This window comes from Triticum aestivum, chromosome 6A, assembly GCF_018294505.1.
Source record: "Triticum aestivum cultivar Chinese Spring chromosome 6A, IWGSC CS RefSeq v2.1, whole genome shotgun sequence".
NCBI lineage: Eukaryota > Viridiplantae > Streptophyta > Magnoliopsida > Poales > Poaceae > Triticum > Triticum aestivum.
The window spans coordinates 602,786,823-602,810,798 of record NC_057809.1 but is presented as its reverse complement, the minus strand read 5'-3'; the positions used below and the strand labels follow the sequence as shown (position 1 = coordinate 602,810,798).

Here is a 23,976-nt window from a genome sequence, read left to right as displayed (position 1 = left end):
GTGTTGTCACCACCACTTTTGCACACCTCAGCAACTACATGCAATATGTGTCCACCGCCACTGCACAACCATCCCTCAACATCAAGCCGTCGTTCATAGTTTGCATCTTAGTGTCGAAGTCAACCGCTAGATCAAAAGGAAGAGACCATCATGAAGACCTTTCAGTGGCCATACCAATCCGCAGATAGCTGCCACAAGAACACCGACAACATTGACACGACACCATGACTTGCTGGATTGATCAATCTCCAACTCAAAGGAAGAGAGAGAGAGAGAGAGAGAGAGAGAGAGAGAGAGAGAGGGGTCGTGCTTTTGGTCTTCTGTTTGAGGGATCATTCGTGGGTGGTTCGTGGGATCGTTCATCTTCAGGAGAGGCATCTTGCCTTTCAAGTCTTGTACTCAATATATACTCGCCCTCGAGGCTCAATAATACATCCATCAACTATTCCACCAAATCCCTCTCTCCCTTTTAACATGGTATCGGCCTAATCGATTCTAAACCCTAGCAGCCGTTGCTTCCGCACCCGCGCGTCGTCCACGGGGCGGTCGGCCACCATGACCGATGTCGGGGCCGCGACGCCCGTACCTAGGGTTCGTCCGTTGGCCATGTTGACCGACTGCCCTAGAGAGTCTTTTTCCCGAGCCCTTGCTCTGGATTTTTTTGCTCTGACGCCAGTCGTTTTGATCGGCGTTTTCTTTTTGGTTTTTCGATCTATGCTTGATCGGTTTGCGTCGCCCGCAGTGACCGTCGACCCCCGTGCGCCTCTACTCCGACACCAGCGCGACCGGCAGGCTCTTCACCAACTCGGCCGCCTCGCGCGACAGGCGGCCCCTCACGGCCGTCCTCCGTGCACCGGCCCGCTCGTCGATCTACGCCGGCCATCAGCGCCCTCTTCGACCGGGACACCTGCATCGCCCCGACCCGGCGGCCTCGCGCCATGCGGCGGCCCATCATAGCCGCCGTTCGCGCGCTGGTCTACCCGTCGATCCACGCCACCCGCCTCCGCCGCCCCTGCACGGCGCGACCCTGCGGTCTTCCTCGCCGGCCTCATCCCTGGCTGCGTCGGGCCGACTGCGTCAGGCTCGTCGGCTGCCTCAGCTCGAGCCTTCCTACCCGGGCACCGGTGCTGCTTTGGCAGCCCGGGTGTCGTAGCTGACACGCTCGTCCGCCTGACGTCCCACGTCGTTCGTCATCGCCGGCTTCAACTCGGACTCCACCGCCACCCCGCCTCCACCGAGCGGCGTCCCCGACCTCGCGTGTGATGTCTACTACACAACCTTCTTCTTGTAGACGTTGTTGGGCCTCCAAGTGCAGAGGTTTGTAGGACAGTAGCAAATTTCCCTCGAGTGGATGACCTAAGGTTTATCAATCCGTGAGAGGCGTATGATGAAGATGGTCTCTCTCAAACAACCCTGCAACCAAATAACAAAGAGTCTCTTGTGTCCCCAACACACCCAATACAATGGTAAATTGTACAAGTGCACTAGTTCGGCGAAGAGATGGTGATACAAGTGGTATATGGATGGTAGATAAAGGTTTTTGTAATCTGAAAATATAAAACAGTAAGGTAACTAATGATAAAAGTGAGCACAAACGGTATTGCAATGCTAGGAAACAATGCCTAGGGTTCATACTTTCCCTAGTGCAAGTTCTCTCAACAATAATAACATAATTGGATCATATAACTATCCCTCAACATGCAACAAAGAGTCACTCCAAAGTCACTAATAGCGGAGAACAAACGAAGAGATTATGGTAGGGTACGAAACCACCTCAAAGTTATCCTTTTTGATCGATCTATTCGAGAGTCCGTAGTAAAATAACACGAAGTTATTCTTTCCGTTCAATCTAGCATAGAGTTCATACTAGAATAACACCTTAAGACACAAATCAACCAAAATCCTAATGTCACGTAGGTACTCCAATGTCACCCCAAGTATCCATGGGTATGATTATCCGATATGCATCACACAATCTCATATTCATCTATTCAACCAACACAAAGTACTTCAAAGAGTGCCCCAAAGTTTCTACCGGAGTGTCAAGATGAAAACGTGTGCCAACCCCTATGCATAAGTTCATGAGGTCACGGAACTCGCAGGTTGATCACCAAAACATACATCAAGTGGATCACGTGATATCCCATTGTCACCACAGATAAGCACATGCAAGACATACATCAAGTGTTCTCAAATCCTTAAAGACTCAATCCGATAAGATAACTTCAAATGGAAAACTCAATCCATCACAAGAGAGGAGAGGGGGAGAAACATCATAAGATCCAAATATAATAGCAAAGCTCGCGATACATCAAGATCGTGCCGACTCAAGAACACGAGAGAGAGAGAGAGATCAAACACATAGCTACTGGTACATACCCTCAGCCCCGAGGGTGAACTACTCCCTCCTCGTCATGGAGAGCATCGGGATGATGAAGATGGCCACCAGAGAGGGATTCCCCCCCTCCGGCAGGGTGCCGGAACGGGTCTGGATTGGTTTTTGGTGGCTACGGAGGCTTCTAGCAGCGGAACCCCCGATCTATTCTGCTCTCTGATGTTTTTAGGGTATATGGATATATATATATATAGGCGGAAGAAGTCGGTCAGGGGAGCCACGAGGGGCCCACGAGGGTGGGGGCGCGCCCAGGGGGGTAGGGCGTGCCTCCCTACCTCATGCCTCCCTCAAAGCTTCCCTGACGTCTACTCCAAGTCTCTTGGATTGCTTTCGTTCCAAAAATAAGTTCCGTGAAGTTTCAGGTCAATTGGACTCCATTTGATTTTCATTTTCTGCGATACTCTAAAATAAAGAAAAAACAGAAACTGGCACTGGGCTCTAGGTTAATAGGTTTGTCCCAAAAATCATATAAAATAGCATATAAATGCATGTAAAACATCCAAGGTTGATAATTTAATAGCATGGAACAAACAAAAATTATAGATACGTTGGAGACGTATCAAGCATCCCCAACCTTAATTCCTGCTCGTCCTCGAGTAGGTAAATGATAAAAACAGAGTTTTTGATGTGGAATGCTCGCTAACATATTTCTCTAATAAATTCTCTTTATTGTGGCATTAATGTTCAGATCAATAAGATTCAAGACAAAAGTTTAATATTGACATAAAAATAATAATACTTCAAGCATACTAACTAAGCAATTATGTCTTCTCAAAATAGCACGGCCAAAGAAAGCTATCCCTACAAAATCATATAGTCTGGCTATGTTGTATCTTCATCACACAAAATATTTAAATCATGCACAACCCCGATGACAAGCCAAGCAATTGTTTCATACTTTTGGTGTTCTCAAACGTTTTCAATCTTCATGCAATATATGAACGTGAGCCATGGATATAGCACTATAGGTGGAATAGGATGGTGGTTGTGGAGAAGACAAAAAGGAAGAAGATAGTCTCACATCAACTAGGCGTATCAACGGGCTATGGAGATGCCCATTAATATATATCAATGTGAGTGAGTAGGGATTGCCATGCAACGGATGCACTAGAGCTATAAATACATGAAAGCTCAACAAAAGAAACTAAGTGGGTGTGCATCCAACTTGATTGCTCACGAAGACCTAGGGCATTTTGAGGAAGCCCATCATTGGAATATACAAGTCAAGTTCTATAATGAAAAATTCCCACTAGTATATAAAAGTGACAACATAAGAGACTCTCTATCATAAAGATCATGGTGCTACTTTGAAGCACAAGTGTGGTGAAAGGATAGTAGCATTGCCCCTTCTCTCTTTTTCTCTCATTTTTTATTTTATTTTTTTAATTTTTTATTTGGGCCTTTTCTCTTTTTTTTAATGGCCTTTTTTCTCTTTTTATTTTTTTATTTTTCGTCCGGAGTCTCATCCCGACTTATGGGGGAATCATAGTCTCCATCATCCTTTCCTCACTGGGACAATGCTCTAATAATGAAGATCATCACACTTTTATTTACTTACAACTCAAGAATTACAACTCGATTCTTAGAACAAGATATGACTCTATATGAATGCCTCCGGCGGTGTACCGGGATGTGCAATGACTCATGAGTGACATGTATGAAAGGATTATGAATGGTGGCTTTGCCACAAATACGATGTCAACTACATGATCATGCAAAGCAATATGACAATGATGGGGTGTGTCATATAAGCGGAACAGTGGAAAGTTGCATGGCAATATATCTCGGAATGTCTACGGAAACACCATAATAGGTAGGTATGGTGGCTGTTTTGAGGAAGGTATATGGTGGGTTTAAGGTACCGACGAAAGTTGCGCGGTACTAGAGAGGCTAGCAATGGTGGAAGGGTGAGAGTGCGTATAATCCATGGACTCAACATTAGTCATAAAGAACTCACATACTTATTGCAAAAATTTATTAGTTATCGAAACAAAGTACTACGTGCATGCTCCTAGGGGGTAGATTGGTAGGAAAATACCATCGCTCGTCCCCGACTGCCACTCATAAGGAAGACAATCAAAAAATAAATAATGCCCCGACTTCATCACATAACGGTTCACCATACGTGCATGCTACAGGAATCACAAACTTTAACACAAGTATTTCTCAAATTCACAACTACTCAACTAGCATAACTCTAATATCACCATCTTCATATCTCAAAACAATTATCAAGTATCAAACTTCTCATAGTATTCAATGCACTTTATATGATAGTTTTTATTATATCCCTCTTGGATGCCCATCATATTTCGGACTAATTTCATAACCAAAGCAAATTACCATGTTGTTCTAAAGACTCTCAAAATAATATAAGTGAAGCATGAGAGTTCATCTATTTCTTCAAAATAAAACCACCGCCGTGCTCTAAAACAATATAAGTGAAGCACTAGAGCAAATGACAAATTACTCTAAAATATATAAGTGAAGCTCAATGAGTAGTCGAATAATTATGCGACTATGTGAAGACTCTCTAACATTTAATAATTTCAGATCTTGATATTTTATTCAAAAAGCAAGCAAAACAAAGTAAAATGGCATTCTAAGAATGGCAAACATCATGTGAAGAAGCAAAAACTTAGGATCAACCGAAACTAACTGATAGTTGTTGAAGAAGAAAGGTGGGATACCAACCGGGGCATCCCCAAGCTTAGACGCTTGAGACTTCCTGAAATATTATCTTGGGATGCATTGGGCATCCCCAAGCTTGAGATTTTGTGTCTCCTTAATTCCTCTCATATCACGGTCTCCCTAAATCTCAAAAGCTTCATCCACACAAAACTCAACAAGGACTCATGAGATAAGTTATTATAAACCAATGCAAAAACCTTATCATTCTCTACTGTAGCAAATCACTAAAATTATTATTCAACATTGCATACTAAATGCCTCTGCATATTTAATAGTCCTATCCTCAAATAGAATCCTTAAAGAAGCAAACATATGTAAAGAATGCAAACATAACAGCAATCTGCCTAAACAGGACAGTCTGTAAAGAGTGCAGCAAGATCCATACTTCCCTACCTCCAAAAATTATGAAAGAAAATTTCCACTATAGAAAATTTATTAGAGTTTATTATTCAAAAGGTTTAAACATTTTATCACATCCTAATTTTTCTAGGGAATTTTCGCAACAGCGGTAAACTTTCTGTTTTCAAACAGCAAGATGTGGACTTGTAAAATAGGCATAGTAAAGGCTATCAGTGCCACTTTTATTGAAATAAAAGATGAAAAACATTGTTCTAAATAACAGCAAGAAAATTCTAACAAAATAAATTGACGCTCCAAGCAAAACACATATCATGTGGTAAATAAAAATATAGCTCTAAGTAAAGTTACCGATGAAACCGATGAACGAAGACGAAAGAGGGGATCCCTTCGGAGGCATCCCCAAGCTTAGGCTTTTGGTTGTCCTTGAATATTCCCTTCGGGCGCCTTGGGAATCCCCAAGATTAGGCTCTTGCCACTCCTTATTCCATAGTCCATCGAATCTTTATTCAAAACTTGAAAACTTCACAACACAAAACATAACAGAAAACTCGTAAGCTCCGTTAGTATAAGAAAATAAATCACCACTTAGGTACTGTTGTGAACTCATTCTAAATTCATATTGGTGTAATGTCTACTGTATTCCAACTTCTCTATGGTTCATAACCTCCGGTACTACTCATAGATTCATCAAAATAAGTAAACAACACATAGAGAACAGAATCTGTCAAAAAACAGAACAGTCTGTAGTAATCTGTAGGTTTCGAATACTTCTGTAACTCCAAAAATCCTGAGAAATTAGGAAGTCCTAGGAAATTTGTTTATTAATCTACTGCAAGCGGAATTGGTATTTTATCGCTCTCTGGTAAAAAAATGAAAATTACTCTCGTGAGCGCATACTTTCTGTTTTTTCACAGCAAGATCAAATAACAATCACCCAAGAAGATCCTAAAGGCTTTACTTGGCACAAACACTAATTGAAACATAAAAAACACAATCATAACAGAGGATAGATGATTAATTTATTACTAAACAGGAACAAAAAGTAAGGAGCAAAAATAAAATTGGGTTGCCTCCCAACAAGCGCTATCGTTTAACGCCCCTAGCTAGACATGATGATTTCAATGATGCTCACATAAAAGATAAGAATTGAAACATAAAAAGAGCAGCATGAAGAATATGACTAGAACATTTAAGTCTAACCCTCTTCCTATGCATAGGGATTTTGTGAACAAACAACTTGTGGGAACAAGAATCAACTTGCATAGGAAAGCGAAACAAGCATAACTTCAAAAACATTAAGCACATAGAGAGGAAACTTGATATTATTGCAATTCCTACAGGCATATATTCCTCCCTCATAATAATTTTCAGTAGCATCATGAATGAATTCAACAATATAACCAGCACCTAAAGCATTCTTTTCATGATCTACAAGCATAGAAATTTTATTACTCTCCACATAAGCAAATTTCTTCTCATGAATAGTAGTGGGAGCAAACTCAACAAAATAACTATCATGTGAGGTATAATCCAATTGAAAATTAAAATCGTGATGAAAAGTTTCATGGATATCATTATTGTTTATAGCATACGTGTCATCACAATAATCATCATAGATAGGAGGGATGCTTTCATCATAATAAATTTGCTCATCAAAACTTGGGGGACAAAAAATATCATCTTCATCAAACATAGCTTCCCCAAGCTTGTGGCTTTGCATATCATTAGCATCATGGATATTCAAGGAATTCATACTAACAACATTGCAATCATACTCATCATTCAAATATTTAGTGCCAAACAATTCTAATGCATTCTTCTTCTAGCACCTGAGCACAATTATAGGAATTCTTATTTTCATGGTAGATATTAAAAAGATGAAGCATATGAGGTACCCTCAATTCCATTTTTTTGTAATTTTCTTTTATAAACTAGACTAGTGCTAAAACAAGAAACTAAAAGATTCGATTGCAATATCTAAAGATATACCTTCGAGCACTAACCTCCCCGGCAACGGCGCCAGAAAAGAGCTTGATGTCTACTACACAACCTTCTTCTTGTAGACGTTGGGCCTCCAAGTGCAGAGGTTTGTAGGACAGTAGCAAATTTCCCTCAAGTGGATGACCTAAGGTTTATCAATCCGTGAGAGGCGTAGGATGAAGATGGTCTCTGTCAAACAACCCTGCAACCAAATAACAAAGAGTCTCTTGTGTCCCCAACACACCCAATACAACGGTAAATTGTATAGGTGCACTAGTTCGGCGAAGAGATGGTGATACAAGTGCAATATGGATGGTAGATAAAGGTTTTTGTAATCTGAAAATATAAAAACAACAAGGTAACTAATGATAAAAGTGAGCACAAACGGTATTGCAATGCGTTGAAACAAGGCCTAGGGTTCATACTTTCACTAGTGCAAGTTCTCTCAACAATAATAACATAATTGGATCATATAACTATCCCTCAACATGCAACAAAGAGTCACTCCAAAGTCACTAATAGCGGAGAACAAACGAAGAGATTATGGTAGGGTACGAAACCACCTCAAAGTTATCCTTTTTGATCGATCTATTCAAGAGTCCGTAGTAGAATAACACGAAGCTATTCTTTCCGTTCAATCTATGATGGAGTCCGTACTGGAATAACACGTCTTAAGACACAAATCAACCAAAACCCTAATGTCACCTAGATACTCCAATGTCACCTCATGTATCCATGGGTATGATTATACGATATGCATCATACAATCTCAGATTCATCTATTCAACCAACACACGGTACTTCAAAGAGTGCCCTAGAGTTTCTACCAGAGAGTCAAGACAAAAATGTGTGCCAACCAGTATGCATAAGTTCACGAGGTCACGGAACTCGCAAGTTGATCACCAAAACATACATCAAGTGGATCACGTGATATCCCATTGTTGCCACAGTTAAACACATGCAAGGCATACATCAAGTGTTCTCAAATCCTTAAAGATTCAATCCGATAAGATAACTTTAAAGGGAAAACTCAATCCATCACAAGAGAGGAGAGGGGGAGAAACATCATAAGATCCAAATATAATAGCAAAGCTCGCAATACATCAAGATCGTGCCGGCTCACGAACACGAGAGAGAGAGAGAGAGAGAGATCAAACACATAGCGACTGGTGCATACCCTCAGCCCCGAGGGTGAACTACTCCCTCCTCGTCATGGAGAGCACCGGGATGATGAAGATGGCCACCAGAGAGGGATTCCCCCCCTCTGGCAAGGTGTCGGAACGGGTCTAGATTGGTTTTCGGTGGCTACGGAGGCTTCTGGCGGCAGAACTCCCGTTCTATTCTGCTCTCTGATGTCTTTAGGGTATATGTATATATATATAGGCGAAAGGAGACGGTCAGGGGAGCCATGAGGGGCCCACGAGGGTGGGGGCGCGCCTAGGGGGTAGGGCACTCCTCCCTGCATCGTGCCTCCGTCGAAGATTCCCTGACGTCTACTCCAAGTCTCCTGGATCGCTTCCGTTTCAAAAATAAGTTACGTGAAGTTTCAGGTCAATTGGACTCCGTTTGATTTTCCTTCTCTGCGATACTCTAAAACAAGGAAAAAACAGAAACTGACACTGGGCTCTAGGTTAATAGGTTAGTCCCAAAAATCATATAAAATAGCATATAAATGCATATAAAGCATCCAAGATTGATAATATAATAGCTGTTGGAAATATGCCCTAGAGGCAATAATAAAAGTATTATTATATTTCAATGTTCATGATAAATGTCTTTTATTCATGCTATAACTGTATTATCCGGAAATCGTAATACACGTGTGAATACTTAGACTACAATATGTCCCTGGTGAGCCTCTAGTTGACTAGCTCGTTGTGATCAACAGATAGTCATGGTTTCCTGACTATGGACATTGGATGTCGTTGATAACGGGATCACATCATTAGGAGAATGATGTGATGGACAAGACCCAATCCTAAGCATAGCATAAAAGATCGTGTAGTTCGTTTTGCTAGAGCTTTGCCAATGTCAAGTATCTCTTCCTTCGACCATGAGATCGTGTAACTCCCGGATATCGTAAGAGTGCCTTGGGTGTATCAAACGTCACAACGTAACAGGGTGACTATAAAGGTGCATTACAGGTATCTCCGAAAGTAGCTGTTGGGTTGACACGGATCGAGACTGGGATTTGTCACTCCGTATGACGGAGAGGTATCTCTGGGCCCACTCGGTAATGCATCATCATAATGAGCTCAATGTGACCAAGGTGTTGGACACGGGATCATGCATTACAGTACGAGTAAAGTGACTTGCCGGTAACGAGACTGAACAAGGTATTGGGATACCGACGATCGGGTCTCGGGCAAGTAACGTACCGATTGACAAAGGGAATTGCATACAGGGTTTGATCGAATCCTCGACATCGTGGTTCATCCGATGACAACATCGAGGAGCATGTGGGAGCCATCATGGGTATCCAGATCCCGCTGTTGGTTATTGACTGAGAGCGTCTCGGTCATGTCTGCATGTCTCCCGAACCCGTAGGGTCTACACACTTAAGGTTCGGTGACGCTAGGGTTATTAGGAAGACTAGTATGTGACTACCGAATGTTGTTCGGAGTCCCGGATGGGATCCTGGACGTCACGAGGAGATCCGGAAGGGTCCGGAGGTAAAGATTTATATATGGGAAGTTGTCAAACAGACACCGGGAAGTTTCGGGGTCATACCGGTATTGTACCGGGGCCACCGGAAGGGTTCCGGGGGTCCACCGGGAGGGGCCACCACTCCCGGGGGGCCACATGGGCTGCGTGGGGCAGGGAGCCAGCCCCTGGTGGGCTGGCCGCACCCCCTCCCTTGGGCCCATGCGCCTAGGGTTGAGGGGGGAACCCTAGAGGGGGCGCCCCCCTTGGCTTGGGGGGCAAGCCACCCTCTCCCCTCTCCCCTAGGCCGCCGCACCCCCCCCTAGATGGGTTCTAGGGGGCCGGCCCCCTTCTCCCTTCCCCCTATAAATAGAGGGGTGAGGGGAGGGCAGCGGGACCACCCTCCAAGGCGCAGCCCTCCCCTCCCCAACACCTCTCCTCCTCCGTTGTGTGCTTGGCGAAGCCCTGTCGGAGTACTGCCTCTCCACCATCACCACGCCGTCGTGCTGCCGGTGGAGCTGTCTTCCTCAACCTCTCCTTCCCCTTGCTGGATCAAGAAGGAGGAGACGTCTCCCGTCCCGTACGTGTGTTGAACGCGGAGGTGCTGTCCGTTCAGCACTTGGTCATCGGTGATTCGAATCACGTCGAGTACGACTACATCATCACCTTGCAAGCTTCCGCACGCGATCTACAAGTGGTATGTAGATGCAAACTCTCTCCCTTGACTCGTTGCTTAGATGAACTCATAGATGGATCTTGGTGAAACCGTAGGAAAATTTTAATTTTCTGCAACGTTCCCCAACAGTGGCATCATGAGCTAGGTTTATGCGTAGTTCTCTTTGCACGAGTAAAACACAATTTTGTTGTGGGCGTGGATTTTGTCATCTTACTTGCCTCTACTAGTCTTTTCTTGCTCAACGGTATTGTGGGATGAAGCGGCCCGGACCAACCTTACACGTACGCTTACGTGAGACCGGTTCCACCGACTGACATGCACTAGTTGCATAAGGTGGCTGGCGGGTGTCTATCTCTCCCACTTTAGTTGGAGCGGAATCGATGAACAGGGCCCTTATGAAGGGTAAATAGAAGTTGACAAAATCACGTTGTGGTGATTCGTAGGTAAGAAAACGTTTTTGCTAGAACCCAATTGCAGCCACGTAAAAGATGCAACAACAATTAGAGGACGTCTAACTTGTTTTTGCAGCGATTGATCATGTGATGTGATATGGCCAGAAGTTGTGATGAATGATGAATTGTGATGTATGAGATCATGTTCTTTGTAATAGGATTCACGACTTGCATGTCGATGAGTATGACAACCGGCAGGAGCCATAGGAGTTGTCTTTATTTTTTGTATGACCTGCGTGTCATTGAAGAACGCCATGTAACTCACTTTACTTTATTGCTAAACGTTAGCCATAGAAGTAGAAGTAGTCGTTGGCGTGACAACTTCATGAAGACACGATGATGGAGATCATGATGATGGAGATCATGGTGTCAAGCCGGTGACAAGATGATCATGGAGCCCCGAAGATGAAGATCAATGGAGCTATATGATATTGGCCATATCATGTCACAACTATATAATTGCATGTGATGTTTATTATGTATTATGCATCTTGTTTACTTAGGACGACGGTAGTAAATAAGATGATCCCTTATAAAATTTCAAGAAGTGTTCTCCCCTAACTGTGCACCGTTGCTACAGTTCGTCGCTTCTAAGCACCACGTGATGATCGGGTGTGATGGATTCTTACGTTCACATACAACGGGTGTAAGACAGTTTTACACAGCGAAAACACTTAGGGTTAACTTGACGAGCCTAGCATGTGCAGACATGGCCTCGGAACACGGAGACCGAAAGGTCGAACACGAATCGTATGGAAGATACGATCAACATGAGAATGTTCACCGACGATGACTAGTCCGTCTCACGTGATGATCGGACACGGGCTAGTCGACTCGGATCGTGTAACACTTAGATGACTAGAGGGATGTCTAATCTAAGTGGGAGTTCATAATTTGATTAGAACTTTATTATCATGAACTTAGTCTAAAACCTTTGCAAATATGTCTTGTAGATCAATGGCCAACGCTAATGTCAACATGAACTTCAACGCGTTCCTAGAGAAAACCAAGCTGAAAGATGATGGCAGCAACTATACGGACTGGGTCCGGAACCTGAGGATCATCCTCATAGCTGCCAGGAAACAATATGTCCTAGAAGGACCGCTAGGTGACACTCCCGTCCCAGAGAACCAAGACATTATGAATGCTTGGCAGTCTCGTGCTGATGATTACTCCCTCGTTCAGTGCGGCATGCTTTACAGCTTAGAACCAGGGCTCCAAAAGCGTTTTGAGCACCACGGAGCATATGAGATGTTCGAAGAGCTGAAACTAGTTTTTCAAGCTCATGCCCGGGTCGAGAGATATGATGTCTCCGACAAGTTCTACAGTTGTAAGATGGAGGAAAACAGTTCTGTCAGTGAGCACATCCTGAAGATGTCTGGGTTGCACAACCGTATGACCCAGCTGAACATTAACCTCCCAGATGAGGCGGTCATTGACAGAATCCTCCAGTCGCTCCCACCAAGCTACAAGAGCTTTGTGATGAACTACAACATGCAGGGGATGGAAAAGACCATTCCTGAAGTGTTCTCGATGCTGAAGTCAGCAGAGGCTGAAATCAAGAAAGAACATCAAGTGTTGATGGTCAATAAGACCACTAAGTTCAAGAAGGGCAAGGGTAAGAAGAACTTCAAGAAGGACGGCAAAGATGTTGCCGCGCCTGGTAAGCCAGTTACCGGGAAGAAGTCAAAGAATGGACCCAAGCCTGAGACTGAGTGCTTTTATTGCAAGGGGAAGGGTCACTGGAAGCGGAACTGCCCCAAATACTTAGCGGATAAGAAGGCCGGCAACACCAAAGGTATATTTGATATACATGTGATTGATGTGTACCTTACCAGTACTCGTAGTAACTCCTGGGTATTTGATACCGGTGCCGTTGCTCATATTTGTAACTCACAGCAGGAGCTGCGGAATAAACGGAGACTGGCGAAGGACGAGGTGACGATGCGCGTCGGGAATGGTTCCAGAGTCGATGTGATCGCCGTCGGCACGCTGCCTCTACATTTACCTACGGGATTAGTTTTGAACCTTAATAATTGTTATTTAGTGCCAAGTTTGAGCATGAACATTGTATCTGGATCTCGTTTAATACGAGATGGCTACTCATTTAAGTCTGAGAATAATGGTTGTTCGATTTATATGAGAGATATGTTTTATGGTCATGCTCCGATGGTCAATGGTTTATTCTTAATGAATCTCGAGCGTAATATTACACATGTTCATAGTGTAGATGCCAAAAGATTTAAAGTTGATAACGATAGTCCCACATACTTGTGGCACTGCCGCCTTGGTCACATTGGTGTCAAGCGCATGAAGAAGCTCCATGCCGATGGACTTTTAGAGTCTCTTGATTATGAATCGTTTGACACGTGCGAACCATGCCTTTTGGGCAAAATGACCAAGACTCCGTTCTCCGGAACAATGGAGCGAGCAACCAACTTGTTGGAAATCATACATACCGATGTGTGCGGTCCAATGAGCGTTGAGGCTCGCGGAGGATATCGTTATTTTCTCACTCTCACTGATGACTTGAGTAGATATGGGTATGTCTACTTAATGAAACACAAGTCTGAGACCTTTGAAAAGTTCAAGGAATTTCAGAATGAGGTAGAGAATCAACGTGACCGAAAGATAAAATTCTTACGATCAGATCATGGAGGAGAATACTTAAGTCACGAATTTGGTACACACTTAAGGAAATGTGGAATCGTTTCACAACTCACGCCGCCTGGAACACCTCAGCGAAACGGTGTGTCCGAACGTCGTAATCGCACCCTATTGGATATGGTGCGGTCTATGATGTCTCTTACCAATTTACCGCTATCATTTTGGGGATACGCTCTAGAGACAGCTACATTCACTTTAAATAGGGCACCGTCTAAATCCGTTGAGACGACACCGTATGAATTATGGTTTGGAAAGAAACCTAAGCTGTCGTTTCTAAAAGTTTGGGGATGCGATGCTTATGTCAAGAAACTTCAACCTGAAAAGCTCGAACCCAAGTCGGAAAAATGCGTATTCATAGGATACCCTAAGGAAACTATAGGGTATACCTTCTACTTAAGATCCGAAGGCAAGATCTTTGTTGCCAAGAACGGATGCTTTCTGGAAAAAGAGTTTCTCTCGAAAGAAGTAAGTGGGAGGAAAGTAGAACTCGATGAAGTACTACCTCTTGAGCGGGAAAGTGGCGCAGCGCAGGAAACCGTTCCTGTGATGCCCACACCAACTGAAGAGGAAAACAATGATGATGATCAAGGTGCTTCGGATCAAGTTACTGCTGAACTTCGTAGGTCCACAAGGACACGTTCCGCACCAGAGTGGTACGGCAACCCTGTCCTGGAAATCATGTTGTTAGACAACAATGAACCTTCGAACTATGAAGAAGCGATGGCGGGCCCGGATTCCAACAAATGGCTTGAAGCCATGAAATCCGAGATAGAATCCATGTATGAAAACAAAGTATGGACTTTGACAGACTTGCCCGATGATCGGCGAGCGATAGAAAACAAATGGATCTTTAAGAAGAAGACGGACGCGGATGGTAATGTTACAATCTATAAGGCTCGACTTGTCGCTAAGGGTTATCGACAAGTTCAAGGGATTGACTACGACGAGACTTTCTCTCCCGTAGCGAAGCTGAAGTCCGTCCGAATCATGTTAGCAATTGCCGCATACTATGATTATGAGATATGGCAGATGGACGTCAAAACAGCATTCCTTAACGGGCATCTTAAGGAAGAACTGTATATGATGCAGCCAGAAGGTTTTGTCGATCCTCGAAACGCTAACAAAGTATGCAAGCTCCAGCGATCCATTTATGGACTGGTGCAAGCATCTCGGAGTTGGAACATTCGCTTTGATGAGATGATCAAAGCGTTTGGGTTTATGCAGACTTATGGAGAAGCCTGCGTTTACAAGAAAGTGAGTGGGAGCTCTGTAGCATTTCTCATATTATATGTAGATGACATACTCTTGATGGGAAATAATATAGAATTTCTGGACAGCATTAAGGCCTACTTGAATAAGTGTTTTTCAATGAAGGACCTTGGAGAAGCTGCTTATATATTAGGCATCAAGATCTATAGAGATAGATCGAGACGCCTCATAGGTCTTTCACAAAGCACATACCTTGATAAGATTTTGAAGAGGTTCAGAATGGATCAGTCCAAGAAGGGGTTCTTGCCTATGTTACAAGGTGTGAGATTGAGCTCGGCTCAGTCACCGACCACGGCAAAAGATAAAGAAGAGATGAGTGTCATCCCCTATGCTTCAGCCATAGGATCTATTATGTATGCCATGCTGTGTACCAGACCCGATGTAAACCTTGCCGTAAGTTTGGTAGCAAGATACCAAAGTAATCCCGGCAAGGAACACTGGACAGCGGTCAAGAATATCCTGAAGTACCTGAAAAGGACGAAGGACTCGTTTATGGAAGAGACGAAGAGCTCGTCGTAAAGGGTTACGTCGACGCTAGCTTCGACTCAGATCTGGATGACTCTAAGTCACAAACCGGATACGTGTATATGTTGAATAGTGGAGCAGTAAGCTGGTGCAGCTGCAAGCAGAGCGTCGTGGCGGGATCTACGTGTGAAGCGGAGTACATGGCAGCCTCGGAGGCAGCGCATGAAGCGATTTGGGTGAAGGAGTTCATCACCGACCTAGGAGTCATACCCAATGCGTCGGGGCCGATCAAACTCTTTTGTGACAACACTGGAGCTATTGCCCTCGCCAAGGAGCCCAGGTTTCACAAGAAGACCAGGCACATCAAGCGTCGTTTCAATTCCATCCGTGAAAATGTTCAAGATGGAGACATAGAGATTTGCAAAGTGCACACGGATCTGAATGTCGCAGATCCGCTGACTAAACCTCTCTCGCGTGCAAAACATGATCAACACCAGAACTCTATGGGTGTTCGATTCATCACAATGTAACTAGATTGGTGACTCTAGTGCAAGTGAGAGACTGTTGGAAATATGCCCTAGAGGCAATAATAAAAGTATTATTATATTTCAATGTTCATGATAAATGTCTTTTATTCATGCTATAACTGTATTATCCGGAAATCGTAATACACGTGTGAATACTTAGACTACAATATGTCCCTGGTGAGCCTCTAGTTGACTAGCTCGTTGTGATCAACAGATAGTCATGGTTTCCTGACTATGGACATTGGATGTCGTTGATAATGAGATCACATCATTAGGAGAATGATGTGATGGACAAGACCCAATCCTAAGCATAGCATAAAAGATCGTGTAGTTCGTTTTGCTAGAGCTTTGCCAATGTCAAGTATCTCTTCCTTCGACCATGAGATCGTGTAACTCCCGGATATCGTAAGAGTGCCTTGGGTGTATCAAACGTCACAACGTAACTGGGTGACTATAAAGGTGCATTACAGGTATCTCCGAAAGTAGCTGTTGGGTTGACACGGATCGAGACTGGGATTTGTCACTCCGTATGACGGAGAGGTATCTCTGGGCCCACTCGGTAATGCATCAACATAATGAGCTCAATGTGACCAAGGTGTTGGACACGGGATCATGCATTACGGTACGAGTAAAGTGACTTGCCGGTAACGAGACTGAACAAGGTATTGGGATACCGACGATCGGATCTCGGGCAAGTAACGTACCGATTGACAAGGGAATTGCATACAGGGTTTGATCGAATCCTCGACATCGTGGTTCATCCGATGACAACATCGAGGAGCATGTGGGAGCCATCATGGGTATCCAGATCCCGCTGTTGGTTATTGACTGAGAGCGTCTCGGTCATGTCTGCATGTCTCCCGAACCCGTAGGGTCTACACACTTAAGGTTCAGTGACGCTAGGGTTATTAGGAAGACTAGTATGTGACTACCGAATGTTGTTCGGAGTCCCGGATGGGATCCTGGACGTCACGAGGAGATCCGGAAGGGTCCGGAGGTAAAGATTTATATATGGGAAGTTGTCAAACAGACACCGGGAAGTTTCGGGGTCATACCGGTATTGTACCGGGGCCACCGGAAGGGTTCCGGGGGTCCACCGGGAGGGGCCACCCCTCCCGGGGGGCCACATGGGCTGCGTGGGGCAGGGAGCCAGCCCCTGGTGGGCTGGCCGCACCCCCTCCCTTGGGCCCATGCGCCTAGGGTTGAGGGGGGAACCCTAGAGGGGGCGCCCCCCTTGGCTTGGGGGGCAAGCCACCCTCTCCCCTCTCCCCTAGGCCGCCGCACCCCCCCCCTAGATGGGTTCTAGGGGGCCGGCCCCCTTCTCCCTTCCCCCTATAAATAGAGGGATGAGGGGAGGGCAGCGGGACCACCCTCCAAGGCGCAGCCCTCCCCTCCCCAACACCTCTCCTCCTCCGTTGTGTGCTTGGCGAAGCCCTGTCGGAGTACTGCCTCTCCACCATCACCACGCCGTCGTGCTGCCGGTGGAGCTGTCTTCCTCAACCTCTCCTTCCCCTTGCTGGATCAAGAAGGAGGAGACGTCTCCCGTCCCGTACGTGTGTTGAACGCGGAGGTGCTGTCCGTTCAGCACTTGGTCATCGGTGATTCGAATCACGTCGAGCACGACTACATCATCACCTTGCAAGCTTCCGCACGCGATCTACAAGTGGTATGTAGATGCAAACTCTCTCCCTTGACTCGTTGCTTAGATGAACTCATAGATGAATCTTGGTGAAACCGTAGGAAAAATTTTAATTTTCTGCAACGTTCCCCAACAATAGCATGGAACAATAAAAAATTATAGATACGTTGGAGATGTATCAGCGTGCGATCGACTTGATCACCCGCTTGCCGCTGCTAGATGAGAGCCGGCTTGTAATAAAAGATGTGACTAGTTTGTATCCTACTAAAACTCTACATGTAAGATGTTTCCATCAACTTATATAAGGAGGAGCAGGGCGCCCCAAGACGAGGGGAAGCTCAAGAATCTCTACGGCTAGACACAACTAGATGAGAGCCGGCTCTACAACAACGACTCCCCCATGAACATATGGAATGAGACCTATCCACAAACAGTATGTAGGACTATTACCAGATGATGTTTGCCAGGGCCCAAAGTTGTCTAAATCGTGTCTCATGTGCTAACCCACATCGGTGATCTCCATGCTTACTAATCCCCACAATCATCTACGATGATACCGTTGATAAACAACATCGACAGGTAGTTTGCCCATTTAGAAGTCTAAAATTGCATATGATTGTTTTGGTCAATTTGGGGTTTAGAACTGTTTCTTTTGTGAAATCTTAACTTCTGAGATATGTAACTATTGCAAGGTGTATATACTTAGAGAATCTTCAATAGCAGCCCCACTTTTGGGCACGAGGAGACAAAAAAACGGCCTCCAACAAGAGTCCAACCGCAAAAGAAATTTTGTTTGCCAGCCCTAAAATACATCACCAAGTGATGTAAATATACATCACTTGGACTGGTACCGGAGAATAAAACAACACATAGCCACGACCCAGCACCCGTCTTCCCTACGTAGCCGCACACCCGCAGCGCCTGCTTCCTATAGATCCATGGCTGCCGCACCCCACCACCTTCGGATCCACTCGCCTCACCCTGCTCACCGGCCGCTGGACCGACGAATCGCGCTGCCAAAGACCGCCACACCCGCATCGCCTCTCCTCCTCGCCACCGCCTTCTTCCCCGGTGCCGCCGCCTACTTGCCATGCCGCCAAAGGGCAAGGGAAAGGAGGTGTTCAAGGGTGTGCTCCCCTGACTGTCCGACAATTTTGGCCTGGAGTTTCAGCACGGCGGGCGGAGGTAGTGGCTCAGTACGTACCCGACGACCGACCTTGTTGCCTGCACCTATGACGTCTCCATGTGGAGGCTTGGTCTCCTGCGCTAGAGGCTCAATTTCCTAGAGATTGAGTCTTGGACAGATGCGAATCTCATCGGTCCGCCAGTGACAATCAAGTCGAGCCTGATCAAGCTGGCTACTTGCATTGTTGTCGATGAGAGGAAAAACTTCAGAGAGAGCGGCGAGGAGGTGATGACGGCGTTTGCTAAGGCACATCCGGAGTATATGCAAGCCGAGATATAGTTTACTGGAAGAGGGACGCCTATCAGTCGAAGAGCAAGAACGACAACGAGGCAGGACCTTCGTCATCATAGGGCAAGAAGAAGAATGCGGGAGCCTCCGGTGTGCTCAACGTTGATTCTAACGGCGAAAGTGATGGATCCGATGATATTAAGTTGGTAGTTTAAGTGACATGTCATATTTGAATTATAGTTGGCATGTTTAAACTTCAAGCGAACTATGTTTGAAATATGAAATATGGTCAAAGTAGTTCAAATGTTCGTTTAATAAAATGGTTTTGTTGATCTGGGTGCCTATTATAGGGCAGCTATTGCAGACAGCGCTTGCTCGTGCCAAGAAAAGCTATTTTCGTGCCTAATTTTTACAACACCATGTTTCCGTGCTCAAAAATAGGGCTGCTATTGGAGATGCTTTTAGTGCTGGTCCAGATATACATAGGGAATACACTCGGCTTGTGTCTGATGGTGCAATGTGACTTAATAGAAGAGTAGACGATTCCCTCGAAGAAAGATAATTATATTGCACATTACAAAAGCTATATCACGATTATTATGAAGTTGGAGTAAGTGCTGGCCTATGGGCTTTTCCTGTTTCCTTTTGTCTTTCTTTTCTACCTTGAGTAAAATACATGAGTCTGGATTAAAAAAAACTTCCTTGCAGGCGCTTCACAAAAGTACCCTAGGCGGCGCCGCCGGGGGCCCACCCTCCCTCGCCACCAGAGGCACGGCCACGCGAAGCCTGGCCGACCCGGCAAGGTGTCTTTCTCCTCATGCGGGAGCTCTGGCGCGGGCGACCAAGTTAGGATACACACCACTGGCGGCTGGTGCAGCATCGCGCTAGAGCTCATCGGCGATAGCGTCGTGGTGGCGGTGGGCACACGTCATGGAGGTCATGGCGGGGGGCATGGGATCCGCCCTGATCTGACGCCCAGCTACACGCGAGAGGCACTGCTGTGGGCAGCACACACCGGTCGCCTCTAGAAGCTAGAGACTTGCTTCATTGCATATGTACGATAGATTAAGAATGACAATAAAAAACTAGGCATAGCTATCTCAATACCTGCTCACTCACTTTTTTAAAAGTGTTCATAAGGATAGGGTGTGCATGTCGTAAGAAAACTAACGATGGATTTAGATCAGGATGTAAGGGTTACTATAGAGGGAGGACAAGGCGGCCAGAAAAATATATAGTATTAGGCCAATATTGACAAAAGAAAAATAGCTACGTGTACAAAAAAGAGGGCATTGACAATGCAAAAGATGGACACTATAGCGAATTATCCTTCGTTCATCTCTTTAAACTCGATCATACATATATATATTGCGTTGCACATATATAGAGAAAGACTAGTAGTGGGAAAGCTAGTGTGTACTACCATCAACCTAACGAATAACACCGAACTAGTAGCTTTATGTCACAGCAATGAACACGCCTATATATCAGCAAGTAGGATGACAAGTCGGGCACCCTGCATGGCAATCGTCGATATTACTAAAGCACAGCTCGTCCGGTCGCAAGGGGCAGCAGTAGCACGGTCTCGTGTAGAACGGATTGTTAGGATTGTTGCAGTCCCTTGGGTAACACCAGTTCAACGTCAGTTTGCTCGAGCTCTCCCTTGATGACGACGAATCCGCAATAGTTGTAGCATTTGCGGTAATATTGGCACGACTCTCTTGGTTGCTTCCTCTAACCACAGGACGACCTGTCACATATATATAGGCAATACAATGCAATATTGATTTGTTGGTGCACAATGCGAGAACAACGTACTGGAGGCATCAATCTATATAGGACAATGAATTAGCTGCAAGAATATATGTATGCTTACACTGTCCGATCGCAAGGCACCCGACGAACAGGAGGGCGATCACGAACACAAGGCCGCTCCCTCTCATGGTTGATCTTCAACTCGATCGTGGAAATCTATTCTTCTCTGTAAACCTAAGAGGCAATGACCGTGAACCCCTCCGGCCGCAGTATATATAGGCGGCACTCTAGTCTTGCTAAAAGGAAATATTGACGCATCCCATACATGACGATCTGGAGATTGGCAGTTTACATATGGCATTATCTGAGATACAAACACCCCTCACTGCCCTAAAATAGATATATTCCATGTAATCAGTAGCGTTGCCGATCACGCATAGGTGTGTGTTACGTGAGATACTCATGATTATGGATGCGTCCACGGCAAGATTTATTATACCATGCATACATCAGTGTTCGATTCTACCGGAGTAGTTACCATATTTGCATCAGGGTGAGATATTATTATACATTAAAAAGACAATAAATTACGGCAAGATTTATTACCTATATATCTTTATTTTTACCTATATATATATATATCTTTCCCTACTAATAAAGCACGGAGTGCTTCTGGTCGTCCGTCGTCGCTAGCGATTTTGCATAAAAGTCCCTCCACTTCCAATAATTTAACCCGCAGTCCTATTTAAGTGGATCTGGCAAAAACGTTTCGTTTTTAAAAAAAAGCCCCTACATCTCCCGACCTGCCATCCCCTCCCTTACTGCTGCACGAAACGGAATTTGCTTATGTCTGTGCTAAAATAGTCCCACCCCGCCCCGTTAGATCAAATCCTAGCAATTTAGATATGTTCGAAGTTGCGAGAATCTACAGAACAACAAAAGAAAGATGAGATATAAATCATCTTTATCCTAGAGAAATGAAGAAAGATGCCATGCATCACCAATCGAAAAATGTTGAGGAAGAGCCTGTAATGAAGGACATGAACAAATCAAAGAGAAGAGAGGGGGAGGAGAGAGAGCCCGTCTGAATATACTGAAAAAAGGGTCCGAGGTCAACACATACAGAAAAAAAACAGAGTTAGTACGTCGAGGGGCGGAGACAGGCGGAGTGCCATGGCCGCCCATCGGTCGGTGCTGGAGCGGCGGCGGACCCGAGCGGTCGGAGCCCGCTCGTCTGTAGAGGCCACCATGGCCGCTGCCTTGGGACTCCCGGTGGCGCGCGTGGGGCCACTGGTGGTGGTGGAGCAGGGGAGCAGGGGATCCTGGAGCGGAGTGGACAGCCGAGCGACCGGAGCCAGCTCGCCTGCAGAGGCCACCATGTCCGCCGCCGTGGGATTCCCGGTGACGCGAAGGGTTCCTACGGGGACGGGATCCGGCGGCGGCACTCCGGATCTGGTGGTCTGGCCTGGAAGAACGATGAGGAAATGAGATCCAGCAGCGGCGCCTGCTCCAGTGGAACGGGGGGAGGCGACGGGATCCGGCGGTGCCGCTCGCTTCGTTGGAACGGGGGGCGCCAGCAACTTTGGTTTGGTGGAAGCATGATAGAGATTGAGCGAGAGAAGTAATGAGCTGGATGCAGATGCATCTCGGTGGAGACGAATGGATATGCTAGCGGTGGAGACGAATGGGCTAGCGGTGGAGCCGTGGGGAGGTACACGCGTGGCCTGTGTGATGGTTACGTGCCGGCCGCTCGGTCGCAACATTGTTTTTATCAGTGGATGTACACGGGAGTTATAATATTTCTTGCGTTAATAGTGCAAAAAAATATTGAGAATATTCTGGAAATACAAATTGGATCGGCTGGAGGAACAAAATGAAATATTCTGGAAACAAAAGGCACATGCAGATTGGCTGGTGGATGGTGATAGGAATACATAATTCTTTCATGCAGCAGCGTCTGAGTTAAGCGGTACAATACTTTGACAAAAAAAGTGCTATGCACATGACAAACTTCAAAGGATGCACAGACGATGGTTAAATCTGGCCGGAAATACGTATGATTGAACAAGTCGCCGGTCGATGGATTGTTATGTCGTCCATAAATCATGCACCTGTATCGTGCATGGAGCAGTCTCGCTTTGACAAAGTTGATGAGGAGGATGATGTGGAGGCGGAAGGGCAAGAGGGCTTGAAGGCTCTCATCACTAATCATTTTCCCTCCCTGTTTACCCCATGGCAGGTACCAATATTGAACAGATTCTCCAACATGTTCCTGTTAGTGTGTCCCAAGCTATGAACGATATGTTCAAGGCAGAATTCACTCGAGAGGAACTGAAAAAGGCTCTTGATGGCATGGGTGATCTCAAAGCACCAGGACTAAGACGGAATGCCGGCTCTCTTCTATAAGAGGTACATGATCTGGTTGGTGAGAAAATTGCCCCCGCACGCAAGCTGGGAGGGAGGAGCACTCCACTTTGTTTTACCATCTCTCCCGTAGCTCTGTGTACCATAATTCTGCGATTTCAAATAAAGTTCACCCATTCACAAAAATGTTTGCTCCATCAAAATCCTTATGTTTTTGAAATTACATTCATAGGACATAAAGGCATATTTTTTTAGAGGATAAACCCACAGACCATACAGACCATACGAGTGCTGGCATTGTAGGGAGGTTTGTCCCAAGGAAGAGATCCTCGTGTGGCACATGTCGCTCGATCTGGGCCTTTTCACAACCCGTGCTCAAACTTAGCCGGCCCAACTATCACGAAAATAAGGCAACACTAGCTAAAATAATTAATAAATTACAATGGAATCAAGATATATTTTATTTGAATGGTGCAATTGATTGGATTCTAGAATGTGCATTTGCTTAAAATTGAAATACACCTTAAAATTTTGTCCCGTTGCAACGCACGGGCATTTGTGCTAGTACTAATAAAGCGGCTATCGCTTCTGGTCGTCCGTCATTAAAATTATCCTTCAAGTTGATAAAAATTACCCACCGATGCCACCCGTAAGTGAAAAACGATTCGGCTTTTCGGAC

General features: G+C 45.3%; 1 long non-coding RNA gene across 1 annotated transcript; it reads right to left on the bottom strand.

The window, feature by feature from the left end:
• Positions 1–20,495: 20,495 nt before the first annotated feature.
• LOC123128910 (uncharacterized) lies at positions 20,496–22,679 on the bottom strand. Its single transcript, XR_006463491.1, has 2 exons — positions 21,055–22,679; positions 20,496–20,928 (listed from the first exon to the last, which is right to left on the bottom strand). It is a non-coding gene; the product is annotated as an uncharacterized lncRNA (long non-coding RNA).
• Between the last annotated feature and the right edge of the window lie 1,297 nt (positions 22,680–23,976).